General features: G+C 37.2%; 1 protein-coding gene across 2 annotated transcripts in view; it reads left to right on the forward strand.

Annotated features, from left to right (window-relative positions):
- Positions 1 to 20,133, forward strand: part of SUGCT (succinyl-CoA:glutarate-CoA transferase) — a 740,869-nt gene that overhangs the window by 601,366 nt on the left and 119,370 nt on the right. The gene's annotated exons all lie outside the window — the stretch shown is intronic.

A 20,133-nucleotide genomic window follows, 5' to 3' on the forward strand; every position in this document is an offset into this window, starting at 1 on the left:
TAGTCTGATGGGCTTCCCTTTGTGGGTAACCCGACCTTTCTCTCTGGCTGCCCTTAAGATTTTTTCCTTCATTTCAACTTTGGTGAATCTGGCAATTATGTGTCTTGGAGTTGCTCTTATTGAGGAGTATCTTTGTGGCGTTCTCTGTATTTCCTGAATTTGAATGTTGGCCTGCCCTACTAAGTTGGGGAAGTTCTCCTGGATGATATCCTGAAGAGTGTTTTCCAACTTGGTTCCATTTTCCCCCTCACTTTCAGGCACCCCAATCAGACATCGACAATGGGTTGGCTTACCGCCACCGTAAGGACACACACTGTACCTGACTGCAGAGGTGCTGCTTGGAATAAGAATTTTCATGGGAGGAACAGTGGGATCATCAGGGAAGGGGTTAGGACCCATAGCCAAAGGACTGTGCACTAAGACCGCAAAGAATGTTATATAAACAAGGCATAACACTTGCATGGCAGGAGAAAGATGAATGGGGTACTTAAACAAGGCTCTCGAGACAGAGTAGTGTGTGACTGAAAAGGCTAAAATGACTACGTATATTGTGTTTGGAGAAACAGGTGAGGCCCTATGGGCTGTGAAATAATGAATAATATATTAGTAGTCATGGTATCGTGCTATTATTAGTGACTCCTTTGCTCACTGTTAGCTAAGGCAGTTACTTTTTCTCTGTACAAGGATTTCTTGACCTGTGAGATTTCCTTTTTTTGCCTTTCACAGTACACTTTTCAATGCTATGTACAAAGGTGTCATGATTTATTTGGCAGGAAATCTATTATTATTGTCCCTTGGAAGTTATTTTTCAGCTTATCCAAGGTATACAAATTAACTTTTGCATTTCTAAGTCACAGTTGTTGATTCCCTAGTCTTGGTTGATATAAAGCTGTAGCATTTTGGAAACTGTTTGCCAAGTATCTTTCTTCATTTTCAGCTGTGGAATCTAGCCCATTGGACCATTCTCATTTCTTGTAAGCAATTTTTATTTAGTCAAGTTCCAAGGCTTTTATAGTTTTTTTATCATACACCTTTACTGACAAATGAAGACTATGCCACCTAAAACTTTGTTGTGTACTTCATGTCTGATATCTGTGCTGAGGCTCAGCAAGAAATAACTGTATCTCACCATATAGCCATCCAGTTCAGATTAGAACTGAGTTTTTCAAACTTTGATCATTGATAAACAATGTACTTGTCGATTTAATGTAACCTTTTGTCTAATTCTGAATGCATAGGTCATAAAGTTGAAATGTTTAGTTACTATGTGCAGAAAGAGAATTTTGCAAACCCAGGAAAATTTATAGTTCTAGTGCCTATTAAGAAAGAAGTGTTAATTTCCTTTCAGTTTTTCCCTCTTAATATTGGGGATTCGTTTATTAATACAAAATTACATTATGCACTTTTACTTAGTAACTTTTTCATGTTGTTAAACAACTTTGTGAACATAATTTTACTATTTCCTCAATGTTCTAGCATATATCTGTGTTATTATTTATTATTCTAGTTTTAGACAGGTTCTGACCAATTAGATAATACTACAAGTATTCTGAGATGAGCATTTTTACGCATAAGGTTTTTTTCTTTGTTAAATTATCTCCTTAAAAAAGATGAAGAATATTAGGTTTAGTCAAAGAGTATTTATAAATTTTTTTGTATATATATTGACTAAACCCATTATATAAATTTATGCCTTTACCTTCAAGGTAAAAATTATATGTCTTCTTTCACCATTGAAAGTTACGTCCTTATTAAAGATATGCATATTTAGGCCATATACAGTGGCTCATGCCTGTAATCCTATCACTTTGGGAGGCTGAGGCGGGTGGATCAACTGAGGTCAGGAGTTCGAGACCAGCCTGGCCAACATGGTGAAACACCGTCTCCACTAAAAATACAAAAATTAGCTGGGCGTGGTGGTGGGTGCCTGTAATTCCAGCTACTTGGGAGGCTGAGGCAGGAGAACCACTTGAACTGGGAAAGTGGAGGTTGCAGTGAGCCGAGATCGTACCTTTCACTCCAGCCTGGGTGACAGAGAGAGACTCTGTCTCAAGAAAAGAAAAGGAAAAAAAAAAAGAATATACATATTTATATGTTATAGATAGATGGTATTTTATTGTGGTTTTAGAATAGCTTTTCTTCAATTACATATATTTATATAGGACTAAATTGGAAATGAACAAAAGGAGGAGTTTCTTCAAATACCTATCTATGGGAAATGAAGGCTTTATGACTTATCTGAATATATATATATATATATATATATATATATTTTACCTTATGTAAGTGATATAGAAGACCTCTGAATATAGCTGTCTCACTACAGTGCTGTTCTATAGGTCCAGTCTGTGGAGTGGCTACATAAGGGAGACTTCTTGATGAAGAAGGCTTTATATAACAAAACAATAACCATAATAATAATTGCAATAACAATAATCTCAGCTAAATTTGTTTAATGCTGTGTGCCAAATGCTCCTCAGTGTTTTGTAAGTCATATAATCATCTCAATATCCTTGGAAGCAGGTTAAAATTCCTATTTACAGATAATTAAAGCATTTTGACAAGTAGCTGGGCTAGAATTTTAATCAGTACAGTCTGACTCTAGAGCCTACAGTCAGACACTACACTATGATGCTATTACTTTCTCTTTTGATTGGATCCAAAGTGAAATTCATTAATATTTAATTCTAGTCTGTGATACCTAATATTATTTACTCCAAGTCAAACCAAATTTGTTAGTACTTGCTGCATGCCAAGTAGTGGATAAGTACTCCATTTTTGTTTGTTTGTTTTAGCCATCAGATATTAACACTTGTATATATCAGGTACTGTGCTAGAGGCTAGGGATATAAAGCTCAGTGAGCATGGCCCCTTTTCTCAGGGACTATATGTCCACAGATTATTGGAAACCAACATCATAAATTCTATATTGTGTGTAGCATTAGAAGAGGAAGCACAGAAGTTGTTCTGAGCTGACCAAATAAAGCTTTACTAAAGTAGTGCCATTTAAGTAGAGTCTTGCAGGACACATATTTGCAAAGAAGATAATATTGGAGATGTGGTAGAGGTGGTGGCAAGTGGAAGCATATTAAAAATCAATGAGATTTTTTGAAAGAGTATGTTGTTCAGGAATCTACAGGTGTTTGATGTTGCATTTGGATGAGATGAGAAAAGTAGTCCAGGGTAGGAATCTGAGGGCCTTTGGTCCATGCTAAATTTTGGACTTTATCTCGTAGACCAAAAGTTATGGTTCAGATACCACCAGACGCTAGACAAATGAAATCAGTGAGTGAATCATATGGGGTAACCAGCAGTGAGAGTGGTGGGTACTGTGGAAAGCAGGAAAACACATGCCACTGCTAAAGAGAAGAGCTACCTCTCAGCTCATGTAGGTTATATCCAAGGGTCTGGTTGCATCCAGACCCTTTTATTTTTCATGGAAATTCATAAATCCGGGTTTGTATGTGAAATCTCCAAATTTTCAATCTTGGCAATTAAGATGGAAAATGATTATGAAACACTGTGCAAGCCAAGGAAAATATAAATGGTGCCCTTGGGCTGCTTGGCTGGGTCCTGCTAATACAGAGGGTCCAGGGAAGAACATGAAGCAGGGGAATGACACGGTTGAATTTGAACGCTGGAGAGTTCATTCAGATGGTATTTTGTTTTGTTTTGTTTTGTTTTTGTTTTTGAGACAGAGTCTCGCTCTGTTGCCCAGACTGGAGTGCAATCGCATGATCTTGGCTCATTGCAAGCTCCGCCTCTCAGGTTCAAGTGATCCTCCTGCCTCAGCCTCCTGAGTAGCTGAGATTACAGGTGTGCACCACAGGCCCTTAAAATACTAAAAATTTTTGTATTTTTAGTAGAGATAGGGTATCATCATGTTGACCAGACTGGTCTCAAACTCCTGACCTCAAGTGATCCACCTGCCTCAGCTTCCCAAAGTGCTGGTATTATAGGTGTGAGCCACCACGCCCGGTCTATTTTTATTTTTTAATGACAAATAATAATTACATATATTTCTCACATATGCTGTGATATTTTAAAATATGCATAAATTGTGTAATGACTCAGTTGAGCTAATTAATATCTGCATTACCTCACATACTTATTTTTTTGTGGGTGAGAACACTTAAAATCTACTCTCCAGTGAGTTTCAAAATGCAATACGTTGTTATTAACTATAATCACCATGTTGTACAATAGATCTCTTGAATTTATTACTCCTAACTGAAATTTTGTGTCCTTTCACCAATATCTCTCCACCACCCTCTCCCTCTGCTCCTGGCAACCACCATTCTACTCTATATTTCTGTGAGTTCAACTTTTTTAGATCTCACACATGAGTGTAATCATGTGATACTTGTCTTTCTATGCCTGGCTTATTTTACTTAGCATAATGTCCTCCAGATTCATCCATGTTGTTGCAAATGACAGAATCACCTTCTCTTTTAAGACTGAATATTATTTGATTGTACACACACATACCAATTTTTTAAAAGCCATGCATCCACCAGTGGACACCTAATATTGATTCATATGTTGGTATTGTGAATAATGCTTCAATGAATGGACAAGTAATAGACTTGGTAAGGAATTTAACTTGACTGAAGGACAAAAGTGGCAAGTTGTTAGAAAGGACAAAGTCAAGGAGATTTCCCAGGTGTGAGACATGGGAAACTGAGTGAATGGGAGTGCTAGTGGTCAGTAGGGAATTTGGGAGGAGCAGGTGTAAGGAAGGGTGACAATGAGTTTGGGGTAGCCCTATTGACCTTGACAGTTTCTCAAGGGTGTTTAGGTGAAAGTAGTTCAATTCATCTAATTATCTTAACAAGGCTACATGGTCAATCATAATAGTGCAGTTTTTAAAAGTGCAGAGACAGAAGTCCAGAGAAGTTACAAGAATTTTACTCAACCCCTCTCATCTGATTGGTGGCAGAACCAAAATTGGTAGGTGTTCCCTCTACTAGTCCACAATTATTTTAGATAAGATCAGGATTCTTTGAAATACCTGTTCCTCATCTCCTTATTTTGGTTTTGGAATATTCTTATTTATAGGAAAAAACAGCATTATCAATTATCCTTCATACTTGAAAGAAAAACTTGAGAAAGTCAATTTCAGGAATCCTCAGAAAATAATTACATCTTAGAAATGAATCGAAAGAGTGAGGATAGCATGAATCTGCATTTACATGGTGCACACCACCCCCACCCCTACCCGCCCCACCCTAGGAATCACCAACCTGTGCCTGAGTTCAGGTCATTTGCATAAAACAAATCGCTAAAGTGGAAGAAATGTAAATTTGGTGTGAAAACAGTATTTGGTTTTTGGTTTTTCCAAGTTATTGAGAGTGGCAAAGCTAGTTCCAAAAGAGTGAAACATAGGATGAAAACAATAATATTTCTTTGTGAAAATAGTTGTAATAGAATACCATCTAGTTGACTTCATCGTGATTATGTGCTGCTCGAAATATTCCTTTCTGCATTATGTAGCAAGTCAGTCTCTTTTGGACCAGAAGATTGATTCAGATCTTTGTTTGTTTTTCAAATGGAGGGGTTATTTGTTTAGATAGGGGTACATGAATTAAACAGAATTCTAGCTCCTGATAATCTATGTGGGTATATCTCAGGAACTAGGATACAGTTTGTTTTAGGGCTGCTGTAACAAATTACTACAAACCGGACTGCTTAAGGGGACAGATATTTATTCTCTCACAGTTCTGGAGGCCAGAAATTCAAAATGAGAGTGTTGGCAGCATTGCACTCTCTCTGAAGGCTTTAGGGGAGAATCTTTACTTTCTCTTCCAGCTTCTGAGGCTATAGGCGTTCCTTGGCTTGTGGCAGCATCACTCCATTCCCTATCTGGCTGGTCACGTTGCTGCTTCCCCTTCTGTGTATCTGTGACATCTCCCCGTGCCTCTCTTATGAGAACACTTGGCAATGGCATTTGGGTCTCACTCCCATAATCCAGGGTAATTGCACCATTTTAAAATCCTTCATTTAATCCCATCTGAAAAGACTCTTTTTCTAAATGAGGTAACATAATCTAGGAGTGGGACTTGAGATCTTTGGATGACCATTATTCAACCTGTTATAGGCAGTGTAAGGTTGGATTCAAGGACTAGACAAAGTGAGGTGGGCACTGGACATAGGTTCAACTTCAAGGAAAGTCTTTATTCTGAGCAAAAGCAAAATGTCCAAACCAGTGTGGCAGTGTCAAGTGTCAGGCCCAAAAGATAAAGCCTGGATCTGAATAAGAAGACACACCACACAGCTGGAACTCAGAAGGCAGCATTCTCCCTGATACTCAAGCAGGGCAGAGGCAGGAACCACTTTTTTGGTTGGGTGTTGAGATGTGATAGCGTGATATCCATGCTGAAACAGTGTGTCTGTAAGGCAGGTTGATGACACCTGATTGAAATTGTGAGCCAGCATGCTTGTAATCTCAGCACTTTGGGAGGCCAAGGTGGGTGGATCACTTGAGGTCAGGAGTTTGAGACCAGCCTGGCCAGCATGGTGCAACCCCCACTCTACTAAAAATACAAAATTATCCAGGGATAGTGGCGCGTGTCTGTAATCCCAGCTATTTGGGAGGATGAGGCAGGAGAATCACTTGAGCCCAGGAGGCAGAGGTGAGCTGAAATTGCACTGCTGCACTCCAGCCTGGGCAACAGAGCAAGACTTCATCTCAAAAACACAAACAAAAAAGAAATTGTGAGCCAAGTCAGCTGGGAACACAAATGTGTCTGAGAGAAATTCAGCTTTGACTCCTGACTGGACTCATGTCCCTTCATTTTAGTTTCTATGTATTTCCATCTCTACCCCTCTGCCCCACACTCCAACTAGTGTAAGCCAGAATTACATATACATGACTCAACCCTTTCTCCCTGATAACATCTCTTGGCATATACAAAGGGTCACTTGCCCACAAAGTTATCAGTGACTGAGCTCCGACTTACCAATATTATCTCCCCCAGGCCTGGTCACACAGGCTCCTTCCTAAAATAGTTCTCCTTATCGCCTGGCCTAGAGCAAACATGCATCTATCTGCCTGCAACAAGCAAAGTATTTCCCCATCCACACAAATTCCCAGGAAAAGCAAACCAAAATGTAAAATGAAAACACTGAGTTTATTGAATTTTAGGACCACCACCTTAGTGTTTTTAAGTCTTAGAAACATGTTAATTATCATAATGGTTCTGGCCTTTTTGAGCCTGAGCAAATTTTTGGCATAATGAATCAGGCACCAGGAAGATGCCATGTGCAGTGTCCATGTCTTTCTGTAGCCACAGGACTGTCACTTGATTGCCCCCTGTGGTGTTATGGTTCTCTAGAATAGCTGACATAAAGCAAACAAATGATACTGCTTCCTCATGGCAGAGGACTGAGTAATCTGCACATTTATCAACCGCTGCTCGGCCTTGTGTCTGTTCGGATATTGTATGTGCCACGACATCGTTTCCTTTGTGGCTTCCTGATGCTGAAAACCTTTCCTGGTTAAACTTGTATCATACTGTATCAAGAGTGATAATGAGTCTTAAACATATTTGGCATGTATGACTTTATTAAGAAAATTTGTTGGCCGGGCGCGGTGGCTCAAGCCTGTAATCCCAGCACTTTGGGAGGCCGAGACGGGCGGATCACGAGGTCAGGAGATCAAGACCATCCTGGCTAACATGGTGAAACCCCGTCTCTACTAAAAAATACAAATATCTAGCCCGGTGAGGTGGCGGAGCTTGCAGTGAGCTGAGATCCGGCCACTGCACTCCAGCCTCGGCGATAGAGCGAGACTCCATCTCAAAAAAAAAAAAAAAAAGAAAATTTGTTAAGGAAGCAGATGTTAGTGTTTTGTTACATCCTTCCTATTCCTGTGGACTTACTAAGGGAAAGCTTTGCTACATCAAATTAGGAGATGCCTTGTTGCAATTCGAACCCAAAGGAGATTTAATTTCAGTAGAGTTTACAACACACTACCCTCAAGGAGACAAAGAGGAAGGTCTCCATAAAAGATTACTTACATCTTACTATACCTGATTTTCTCAGGCAGCACTTGGACCAGCAGAAGAAATGACAAATTGCTAATGGCAATCATTTGGAATATTCTGTGTCTCCAGTGACTCTTTCTTCTTATGTCCATGTTGCACCCAGATCAGCAATACTAGAATCTTATTATAGTGGAAAGTTGTACTGAACACTTTTGAGACAAACACAAGTGTGGTAGAAAGATCATAGGCTCTGCTGTCAGATAGACACATTTTACTTTAACTTACATTATTACACTTTACCTCCTCAAATCTATGTCTTCATATATAAAATAGAGATAATAATGAAAAATCTATTTCACTGTGTCTTAGTGCATGCAAATTGCCACCTCGATATTAGGCACGTGTCAAGCATGGTCCTCTCACACTCACTCTGTCCTTGCTTTACATTCGTGCTGGTTGGACTGTCCAACCCTGACAAGTCACACAGAAAACTCTGCCCATGCAGAGAATCCATGTGCATTTTTTTTTTATTTTGTTATGCCATATTTTTGTCCAACTGACTTTTTTTCCTCCTTACTCTCTTTTGTTACTTTGGTCCCTGCAAAAAAAATAGAATGGTTGGCAGACATTTAAGTGATGAGTTTTTGATCAACCAATGTAAAATAATAGGAAAAATGTTTGCCTTAATGACTTCTGAAAAGGATGAAGCATCATTTCATTAATAAAGTAGATAGCTTCTGCCTCTTAGACTGGACTCCCAAATTATTGCCTAGAATCTTCAGTCTCTGGGGAAGAGAGAACTAAATCCAGTCAGAAATATAATATGTATACAGCCTCCTGACATGTTCTTAGGACTAATCAAAACTCACAGGTTTTCCACTGGGCAACTAGAAAATTCCTAAGAAAGAAGGAGTTATTTGGTTCTTGCTAAGTGAAGACAGCACACACAAAATTACCCTGCTGACCACCACTTGGAATGGTTCCCTTCACAGGACTTTGCAGACTCCTGTGCTGGAGGGGAAAGAATGCTTTCTTAACTTGAAAGTTTGTAGTTTGGTTCTGGGATAACTTAATTAAAGGCCCCACTGCCAAGAAGGATAGAATTAAAGATGTAAGTCTGGACTTCGAATATCCTTACTTTAAAGCTCATAAATCACCTTTGTATTTCACTGGATTCTATTGTATTTCCTCTTTGATTTAATAGTTGTTATTTTTCTTATTTTCTGGGCTACTTAGTCTTGGGAAAGGTTGGAACACCAAATTAAGACTTCAAATGTATCTTAAAGAGGATGCAGTGACATCTGGAGGACCCCTGTTTCTGACAATGTGGGGGACTATATGACCAGAGAAATCCTGCCAGTAGAAAAATGATGAGAAAACATGCATGCAGAGAAGCAGGCACTAGAACCCTCATTTGCTAATACTCTGGCTTAGAACCTGAACTTTGTGGGCCATAAGAAATGAGGATGTAACAAGAATCCTGAAGTCCACACTAGATGGGAGATAGAATAGAAACTTCAAAATAAAGATTGGACATCCAAAAGTCAGCAATATCAGTGGATGAACTAGGTAAAAAACAAAACAAAAAAGAAAGCAAACAAATTTTAAAACCTGCCACTGAAGACTGAAGAAGGAAACAGTAGATATTCTAACCTGTTTGACTATGGCTCTTGAAGGAAATGCATAAAAAGAAAATCTCTCATTTTTCTGGGGTGAGGAGATGAGTTAGCGACAAATCTACTGTCCTATATATAGGAGAGTAATTCATTCTACTTGGTGGCCCAAAACCACCAAACAGAAAATTAAGTTTAATTTGGTTCTATTTCAGAGGTGCCCTTAAGCACTTAGAAAAATAAAATGCAAATCATCTCTGGATTAAGTACAACTGCACAGCAATGGTAGATTAGATAGAAGATTGAATTCATGATGGGATACATAGATCTGAATAAATTAATTACAACTCAACCCAGAGAGACACACACACACAGAGGAAAAACAAGAGAGGCAGAGACTAATATAGAGTGATCACATCTAATATATAGCTAAAATTTTCATTAATTTTATATATGTAATTTATTATATTATTATAATGTTTATATAATGTATTATATCTTATATTATATATATAAATGTATATATATAAATGCAGTTCCAGGGGAAGCTAGAGAGAGTAGGCAGAGGCAATATTTTACCATGCTTAAGAATTTTCCAAAACTTTTGAAGACATAATTTTTCAGACTTAGGAAGTCCTAAAGACTACATGGATTAAGTAAAAATTAAATAGATTAAATAAAAAGGTATTTAGGTTTAGACTGATGGAGGTTAAACTGTAGAAAACAGAAGACATAGAGAAGATCTTTAAATCAACCAGAGAAAAATATACAGATTACCTACAAAGCAATCACAATTAGAATCATGGCTGACTTCTTGAAAACAATAGTGAAACTCAGAAGACAATGGAATAATATCATCAGTATGCCAACAGAAGATAACTATCAGCTTAGAAATGTACAAACAATACAACTCTTTTAGATTGGAAGCAAAGTAACTTCTGGGAAAATAAAATCAGCTTACTATGGAACTTACTCTGAACAGATGAGTAAGGAAATTGTAAAGAACATTCTACAGGAAGAGAGAATATGGCCGCTAAAGGAAAGCCTAAAATTAAAAAAAAAAAATGGGCATCAAAAATTAGGATAAACATACAGTAAGCTAAAAATCATTGATTTTGAAAAACAGTATTGATAATAATGATTTCCAGATTTAAAAAACAGAAAATCAAAATGCTGAACCTAATTGCAGGTGACTGTGGTTCTCAAACTATGTACCGAGGCACTCATGACATCCTAGTGAATGCGCAGGGGCACTGCAGGATGTTTATAATTTCTAGGGAAACAGGGCAATGTATGTTGGACACAGCACAGAGTGTGTTCAAGTTCACAGCTTCGACATTGAATCACTCTACATTCCTTTGATAAACATATTTGATCAAACTCGGTTTTTGGGTAGATGTAGCTATGAAAAAAATGCAAGTACCAAGAGAAAATCAATATAAAACAAGAAATATGGATGGAGATATCTGATTCAATTGCAAGATTGAAGTTTTGCTGTGCCTAACAGGTGTACATATACTGTTAGGAAGTAATGGTGGCTAAGAATCAAATAAAGATATTATTTTTTTCTTTTATTATAATTTATGTCTATTATTTTTTTCAAATGACTACTCAGTTATTAGGATATGAACACATACTGTTTTTAATTACTTAATAAACAAAACAATACTACTTAATACACAAAACAGTATTCCTTTTTGCCTAAGGACATTATGAAAAATGTACAGAGACAAAAAATACGGGGAACCAAGAAAATTTGAAAACATCTGGCATATAAATTGGTAGGGAGATATTTGGATTCTGGCATATAATTGGTATGGGGATAACTGGTATTGATTAAATTTTTATTTTGTTAAGTTAAATATGCATGTTAAGACTTCTGAAGGAAAAAAAATTTCATCTTGATACAAAAATTAGCCAGGGGTGGTGGCGGGCACCTGTAATCCCAGCTACTTGGGAGGCTGAGTCAGGAGAATCACTATAACCCAGGAGATGGAGGTTGCAGTGAGCCAAGATCGTGCCACTGCACTCCAGCCTGGGCAACAAGAGCAAAACTCCATCTCAAAAAAAAAAAAAAAAAAAAAAAGCCAGGCGCAGTTGCTCATGCCTATGATCACACAGATCACGAGGTCAGGAGATCAAGACCATCCTGGCCAACATGGTGAAACCCCATCTCTACTAAAAATACAAAAATTAACCGGGTGTGGTGGCACGCACCTGTAATCCCAGCTACTCGGGAGGCTGAGGCAGGAGAATTGCTTGAACTCGGGAGGCAGAGGTTGCAGTGAGCTGAGATGGCAGCACTGCACTCCAGCCTGGGCAACAGAGCAAGACCCCATCTTAAAAAAAAAAAAAATCCTTTTGATAAGGTATATATCTTCAAACTAGTAAATGTGAGGAAACAATCTCAATCAATCTCAAATAAGGCAAAATGGGAATTTTTTTTATAGGAGACCAAAAATAGGCACTAAGTAAGATTCTAAAATGAATTCAAACATATCATTCAGACATCAAAAATGTCAATTCATGTAAATGCAGTAAACTTTTCAGTTAAAAGGCAAAGATAGAATAAATCCCGCTATTTTCTATTTTCAAGAGATACACCTGAAACTAAAAACTTAGAAAGGTTGCATATTATAGGTTAAAAAATGATGTAAGAAGAACATACAAACCAAAATGAAGCCAGTGTAGCTTTAGTAATGTTAGATGCTACCAACTTTAAAACAAAATGCATTACTGTTCAAGTCACCTCATGTCAACAAAAACTTGAATTCACCTGAAAGAGGTAATTATTCTAAAATTATACAAGACAATAAATTTGATCACTCACTGCAGTTGTAAGTGATCAGATTAATGGAGAAAAATTATATGATCCTCCCAGTAGATGGATTAAAAGGCATTTGCTCTAAGTAAACATCTATAATAAAATTTCTCATCAAACTAGGAATAGATTCTATAACTTGATAAAGTATGCCCATTATTCCTTGTCACAAACATACTCAGTGATGAGGCATTAAGTACATTTCCTTTAAAATTAGGCACAAGATAAAAATGTTTTCTACTAAAACTCTATTCATCAATATATTTCTAGCTGAGAAAATAAAATTGAGTCCCCTCTTACATTATCCCCCAGGAGACCATAATTTTAAAAAAGCTTTTTATTTTGAGATAATTATAGATTGACATGCACTTACAAGAAATAATAGAGAGATCCCATGTAGCCCTGTTCCCCAATAGTAACTTCTTGCAAAACTATACTACAGTATCACATTGAGGGCATTGACAATGATATAGTCAAGATAGAGAAGAGTTCCATCACCATGAAAATCTCTCCTGCTGCCCTTTTATAGCCACATGCTGCACCTCCCTTCCCTCCACTCCCATCTCTCTAGCTTCTGGAGGCCACCAATCTGTTCTCTATTTCTAGAATGTTGTCATTTCAAGAATGCTATGTTCAATGAAATCATATACTTTGTAATCTTTTGGAATGGTGTTTTTCACTCAGCACAATTCCTTTAGGATTGATGCAGGTTGTTGTGTGAATCAATAGTTTGTTCCTTTTCATTGCCGAGGAGTATTTCATAATATGGATATACCATGGTTTTTCCTGTTTATTTTATTATTTAAATATTTATATAAATATTTTCCTGTTTATTTTCCCAAATTTTATAGTCTATGATGCATTTTGAATTAATTTTTTACAGTGTGAGCTTTATGTTGAGATTCTTTCTCCCCCCAGTTCCGATACACGTTTCAGTGCCATTTGTCAAAAAGGCTATATTACTTCCTCTATTGCATTTGTACCTTTGTCAAAAATTATTTGGACATATTTGTGTGGATCTATTTCTGAGTTCTCTGTTGTTCTATTGATGTATGTGTCTGTCTCTCTGCCAATGTGATATTCTCCTAGTACCTACTTAGTGTTTAGCAGTTATATAGTATATCTTAATATCAGATAGAGTAATTATCTCTTACTTTTTTATTTATATGATTGTCTAAGCCATTCTGAGGCTGTAATCTTTCCATATAAATTTTAAAATAAACTTTTTAAAAAGTTTACAAAAAAACTTTCCTAGGACTTTGGTAATAATTGCTCCTTGCCCACCACTCACCTCCTGCTGTTCGGGTCGCTTCCTAATAGGCCATGGACTGGTACTGGTTTGCGGACCCCTGATACCATGGACCATGGTACCGGTTTGCGGACCCCTGATCCAAGTAAAGTTAGGGATTTTCATGTCAATTTGTTTTCATGAATTTATGTTGTTTTTGCATTTTTTGAGGGCACAGTTTTCAGAAATAGTTGAATTAGCTTTTTAATATATTCATGGTAAGTTTTGCCTTCAGTTGTGTAACCTTTCAAATATTATTCCAAGGTTGTTTTCCTATTATGCTAAAGGAATGACTAAATTGCTAAAATGGGAAATAAAGAATATTGCTCCAGCGTTTTTTGCTTAGTAAAATAGTGTGTGTTTTAGAAATGGTTTTCTGAGTATTCCTAATGAAGAATTCTGTAATTGTTTTCTTCAAGTTGAGTAGATTAATTTCATTCACATGTATAAATGTGCATGCCCATGTTTCTTGGCTTTCCTTTACTGATAATGACCATTGTCCATGCAGAGCTTCTCAGCATGGCCTCTGGAGTGTCTTAAAATATGTACAGTGTATATGGCAGATTCAAGATCAGCTGGAAGCTGCTTTAGAAAACTGCAGAAATTTCAAGGCAACACTGGAACTTGATATCTAAGTTCCTAAAAATGACTGTATTTTGGAAATTCAGTAAAACAGTTTTGTGTCTAGAGAACTCTAGGCATTCATTAAATTTTAAAACAAGGGCACTCCCCCCTACTTCTGTAAAGTAAAGAAACCAAAAGGAACTACCTGCAACTTACTCAGTTAATTCAATTTAATTTAAAAAAATTCAGTAAATGTTTATTGAGCATCTACCAGATAGTGCCAGATAACATTCATGGCACTGGGCATATAGCAGGGGACAAAACAGATAATATTATGTAACAATAACAGACCAGTGGTTTCTGCTTAATTAGAAAGTTTCCCTTAAAAGGCAGTAAGCTTCTTGAGGGCATGACCTTGAGTTTTCTGTGACCCAGTTTTTCCTCAGCACTTAACAATGCCTGGAACATTAATATGTATTTAAGGCTTATTGTTAATTATCATTCATTACTGTTAGTACATTTAATATGTGTTCAATGAATGTACCCAAAGCCACACATCTTGAACTTGATGGAGCCAGAGTTTGAACCCCGTCTATTGGTAACAGGAAAAACAGTTGCCACTTCCTATGAGCACACTCTGCACCAGGGCCTATGCTCAGAGCTTTATACTCATCATCTCACTTCTTCCCTTAGAAAGAGATATTATTATCCCCTTTTTACTGATATGCTTTTTTTTTAAATTTTCTATTTTTTTAATTTTTTTTTTTGAAATGGAGTCTTTCTCTGTCACCCAGGCTGGAGTGTAGTAGCACAATCTTGACTCACTGCAACCTCTGTCTCCTGGGTTCAAGCAATTCTCCTGTCTCAGCCTCCCGAGTAGCTGAGATTATAGGTGCACACCACCATGCACACACTACTATGGCTGGCTAATTTTTTTTTTTTTTTTTTTTTTTTTTTTTTTTTTAGGAGACGTGGGGTTTTGCCGTATTGGCCAGGCTGGTCTTGAACTCCTGAACTCAGGCAGTCCACCCACCTCGGCTCCCAAAGTGCTGGGATTAAAGGTGTGAGCCACCACGCCTGGCCACCGATGAGTGTTTTGAGCCTTAGAGTACCTAAGTGCCTTGCCCAGTATCACCCTCTGGGTCCATTCCCTTCAAATCCTTCCAATTTTCACAGCCTTTGTATCTGTGGTGCCAGAGTATCCTTGGCTACCTGCAATGGTGCAGGTCAGTTTATTAACTAATAGGACCACATGGTGCCATGTAATCTGTTCGACTGATTTTCTTTCCCCACTGAAGTGACTAATTTGTTTTACAGAATTGACCACATCAACTAGTTATTTTAATGGTAAATCAAATAATGCTTTTCCATTTTTTTTTTCTCTCCAACTGCCAGGAATCTGGCTAAATTAGACACACCTAAATTATAATCCAAGATCAGCCACTTAATAATCGTGAAATCTTGGACAAATACCCCCTCTAGGTTTCTAACACCTTATCAGTAGAGATGAAGATAGTACTTCCTACCTAGTCTGGTTAATGAGACGATTAAACGAATAAAGCTTTAGCTCCTAACACAATGCCTGACCCTTAAGGAGTTTTGTAGAGCAGCATCTGCTGTTATTACATTTATCATTGTTGTTTTTAACCTTAACATCTAATTTCAATATTATCTTTGTTCTCTGGTCTTTACTAAACTCCCCGACCTAAGTCATATTCTCTTAATCTAACAAATCATCAACTTCTTTCAAGGTAAGCAGAGTTACTTACTTGCTCCTCATTGGATTTGTTCCTTTGTTATGGAGCTTAAACTGTGTTATAACAATTTATTTGACTGTTATAAAAAAGCTCTCTTATTCTGTACCCTCTCTTCTAATTACATACATTTTTAATGCCGGTTCATTCATCTTTTTACTGCCAGCTTCTTCATTTTGCCTAGCATATGAGTGCTATGGTGTTTGTTGAATTGAATGAATAGGTCATATCATTATTCACTGTGAGTAGATAGGTCAGTTCTCTTTTGTGCATTATTGCTAATGCCATTGATGGTATTACTTTGATTTTGATATGTGTAAGGACAGTGTAGTGTTTACAGATATCATTTGTGTATGTAATTTCATGTCTTTTCGTTTGAATATTCCTCTCTCATTTTCCATAAATAGTTTCACTGTCTATAGAAAGGGTATCGATGTTTATTTTTTGCATTTTTTGTCTTGCTAGCGCTATATTACAAATTTTTTTCTTCTGCCATTTCTGCCATAGGACTTTATAAAAAGACTTTCTTACTTTCACTTAAACTTTTATTTCCCACATTACTTTAAGGTATACATTTTACTCTTTCCCCCCATCATTAATACATTACCATTTGACTCTGTCATTAGGCTGTCAATCTGTAAAATGCTTGAGAAAGAAAGAGAGACCTTATTTAAATAGGCCTGATACTTTGCTAAAGAGGTTGGCGCACTGTCTACAATTCTATTCTTGTCAAGAATAGGCTTTTGAAATTTCAAGGAGAAGAAATGGAATTTAGAAGAGCTACTAAACCATGAAAGACTAGGAAGGATAAAATAAGTAAAATGAAGGAGAAAACAGTAAAATCCAAAGACATTGCCAAATGGACAAAATTCACTACAAATTTCTAGAGAAATTCCCTGCCTTATATTGAAATAACTCAATATGCAATAAAGAATGCCCCGAAGGGCCAGACCTAGCACCAAGGCATGAAACTCTCTTCAAGCCTTGAACATCTTAAAGGAAATTGTAGCAGTTAATTGTTACTGGTCAGAAAACGAAGCGTTTTTAAATTGAATTTCTAGGTTAAGGTGGTAGAGGTTGGGGTGTTGGGGCCAGATGAGAAAAGAACAAGGAAACATTTAGTAACCATTCTCCAAAAAATGTTAGGCAAATAGTGGTAACAGGTAGTTCCTTCATTTCCAATGAAGTTTAGAGGAGACAAATTTAATCATGTAGCAAAGTTAAGTGTCAAACATGAAAGGGAGTTGAACGGTAAAACCTGAAAGGGTAATGAAGCAGGAGAGATTTATGTTAGAATTCAGACAGACTTCCTGGGTTCTGAAATCCTCTAATATGTTACTAAGCAGAGCAGGATTCGCCCCACAAACAAGGCTGGAGAGTTTTCCAAGATTCCAAGTCATTAGGCAGGGTTTCCAGGGACAGCACTGCCACAGACCGCATTGTTCTGTGGGATATTCTGACCTGATTCGCGAAGAAAGCCTATGGAATCGTATGGACTTCACACTTTATATAAAAAGGTGGGTGGCAACCAAGCAGGGGAATACATCCGTTCCTTCTGAACATGGGGCTCACACCAGCCCGTTTGCCTCATAATTGCATGCATGCTACAGCAAATGAGAAACTGCAGTTAACTTCCTCTGCCGAACGTAAGAAGAATTTAAATTTTTTGCTTAAAACAGAATGGTTTTCAATGCAAAGGCATTGATAAGGTTAAAGTTTCATACTGAAAATATCCTATATAGATAGCAGTCGGCGTAGGGGTGGAGAAAGTACACTCTTTAAACTACTTCCGTGGAAAATTTCAATCAACTGCTAGCTTTTGCTTCACAAAACTTTGACATATGTCCCTTGACCTTTACCAACTACCCTTTCACGTTTGACACTTAACGTTTGCTACATGATTAAAATTCAGCGTTAATTAATTTCAACACTATCAGTTAAGTTATATTTAGCTAAGAACACTCACTTTTGTCTTTCGTGAGTAGCACTGCAGTGTTATTACAAAGAGGTAGTCAGGAGGGCAACAGAGATACGAGGAGAGAAGAATGATTCAGTGTGCAGATAATTGTTTTGAGTGAAATTTAGCTCGGTATTTTTGTTCCTGTCCTCAGTAGAACTGAGATTTAGCACCTCCCGTTGGCATTTAGCCCCCACCCCCACATAGGAGGAAGCTGTGCTGGGCGGGTGCTGAGAACGAGCCACACCAGAATTAAATTATAGCACAATTCTAACACTGGCGAGAATTTTATCTGGCCAGCTCTTGAGTACAAACCCGGTGATCCCAAAAGAAAGAATCTCTGTGTGATGTGTTATCATCCTCAATGAGGGAGGTTGACATCGTTGTTTAAAGAGCATCACCCAAAAAGTGGTAACCATTCCGAAAGGAAGCAGGCGCAGCCAGAATATTTAGCCATAGCAAAACTGTAGTTCTACACTTAAAAAGTCACCCATGAAGTTGTCTTATTGATGATTTATTTTATGATGTGACCAAAAACTCACTAGAAATGAATAAAACCCAAGAAATTTAAGCTCTTTCTCTGAGTTTAGCAAAGTGAGAAAACATTTTATTAGTTTCTTTATTCCATGCTCTTTTACTCTGTGAATAGATTATGGTAAGAAGGTAGATAGGCAAATCTTACTTTTACCTGAAGCTCAAAATGCTGTAGAACCATTGTAACCGCCACTCTTTCGGATGCTGGCATGAAATTGTGGTCTGTAAGATTACTGTGCCACTGAAATACTTCTGTCCTTTAGATGCACGTACAGGACAGGAAGAGAGAGGTTCTCTGCTTGGTAGATAATGCAGGTGAAACACAATTTATAGGTAAGATACCCATAAATGTCTTCCTGAGGTTCCAGTAATAGATGTTGGATTCTTTGAGATGGTATAACCAGGTAGCCTCTAATTGTTTTTGTTGTTGTTGTTGTTGTTGTTTTAAAAAAAGAAAAAAAAAGTAGCATTTCTATTTGTGTATCACAGAACATTTTGCCTCTAATAATTCAACACTTATATTCCAGAATTTGGTTCCATGCCCTCAGCTCATCCACCACTTATAGTTGGAGGGCACTGCAGATTTTGTCTTTTTGCCTACCCCCGGGAAACATTCCAGCCTTCATTTGCCAGAGATTTAAGTTGCTTCATTTCAGCAGTCAAGTGATTCAGCATCAAGTATATTTCTCTTCTCAGGCACTGGTAGAATGTCCCTGCACTAGTAACTGGCCTTAGATCTTAATCCCAAGCCAAGGCTACCTTATGTTCTTGATGGGACATTAGATACCTGTCTAGGTCCCATTGTTGTGGGGTTAGGAGGATTAGAGAGAGATTCTGGGGTATATAAAGGAAGGTATTTTTTATTATTGAGTGTATTTAGATTTAGTAGATTTAGTGTTTAAAGATTGGGTTTAGAATAAAGATAGCATTTGATTTTTATATATATTTTATAAAAGGGGGTGGGTTAGTTTGAAGTAAGTTTATAGTGTGTGAAAGTAGGGATATAGAGGCAGGATAAAGATAGTTAATTAAATTAAAATAGGTTTATAATTTAGGATTGTATATGATTCTTGTTAAGTAATTTAGGTGTTTATTATTTAGGTTTTGTTTTAAAGAGTTTTGTATTGGTTTATTTTATAATTTTTATTATGGTGTTTAGATAATTGTAGTTTTAGGTTTGTTTAGTTTTTTTATGATTTTATTGTATTTTTTAGATAAAATAGAATATTTGAAGTTATTATAGAGAATAAAAATTTATAAAAATATACTTATTGTTGTCTTTGAAATAAATTAATTTAATGTGGAAAAATTTATTTGATTTTATTATTATTATTTAAATTTCCTGCCTCACCGTTGCATGAGAACCTAATCAGCCCTCTGGGATGAAGTCTCTGGCTTTTTTACTCCAGTATCCTGGAATCCTGTTTCTGAACTCTAGTCTTTTGCTTAAGGTCTTGACCACCATTGAAAACGTTCCTGGTTCAGCTTCCCTGTGCACGCCTCTGACCTGGGTCTCCTCTAGATTTGCTGTCTGCTGCTCATTTGCTTGTCACAGCAGCCTTGAATCTTTCCACCTCCAGCAGTCACCAAGCCTTCTGGATACTCTGATTTATTCTT

The sequence above is a fragment of the Piliocolobus tephrosceles genome, chromosome 8, assembly GCF_002776525.5.
Source record: "Piliocolobus tephrosceles isolate RC106 chromosome 8, ASM277652v3, whole genome shotgun sequence".
NCBI lineage: Eukaryota > Metazoa > Chordata > Mammalia > Primates > Cercopithecidae > Piliocolobus > Piliocolobus tephrosceles.